Source organism: Fragaria vesca, linkage group LG2, assembly GCF_000184155.1.
Source record: "Fragaria vesca subsp. vesca linkage group LG2, FraVesHawaii_1.0, whole genome shotgun sequence".
In the NCBI taxonomy this organism is placed as follows: domain Eukaryota; kingdom Viridiplantae; phylum Streptophyta; class Magnoliopsida; order Rosales; family Rosaceae; genus Fragaria; species Fragaria vesca.
This window is the reverse complement of record NC_020492.1, coordinates 11,344,787-11,345,519: the sequence shown is the minus strand read 5'-3', so window position 1 is coordinate 11,345,519 and position 733 is coordinate 11,344,787.

The window sequence follows — 733 nt, the reverse complement described above, 5'->3', positions numbered from 1 at the left end:
AAAATACTACCACCGGCCACAAAAGCTACTACCATCAGCTACAAAAAGCTACAATCACCGTCTACAAAAGCTACTACTGTGAGGTTTTCCACGAACACAAAAAAATACTACTACCGGCCACAAAAGCTACTACCACCATCTACAAAAACTACTACCGCCAACAACAAAAGCTATTACCCCCAACTATTAAAGCTATTACCACCAGTAACAAAAGATATTATCATCGGCAACAAAAGCTACTACCCCTAACTATAAAAGCTATTACCAATAACAAAAACTATTACCCAGCTACTACAGCCAGTAAACAAAAGCTACTACTGAACAGAATAAAAGCTATTGCTGAACATAACAAAACCTACTACGAAACATAGCTAAAACTATTAACAAGCACGGTATCAAAAAAAAAAAACTTCTACCAAGCACCAAAACCTACATACTCTCACCTCCACCAAAACCTACTACCAAACACAGTAACAACTACTCTGACCTCCGCCGATACCTAGCTACTCTCACCTCCACCCAAACGTACTACCAAACACAAACAAAAACTACTCTCACCTCCGCCAAAACCTACTCTCACCCTCCCCCAAAACCTACTACCAACCATAGCAAAAACTACTCTCACCTCCACCGAAACCTACTCTCGCCTCCAACGACCTCCTCTCTAGCAACGTCTTCGTCGACCTCCGGCAAGAGTCTCCGGTGACTTCCTGCGACTTCCGGAGAACGTAGT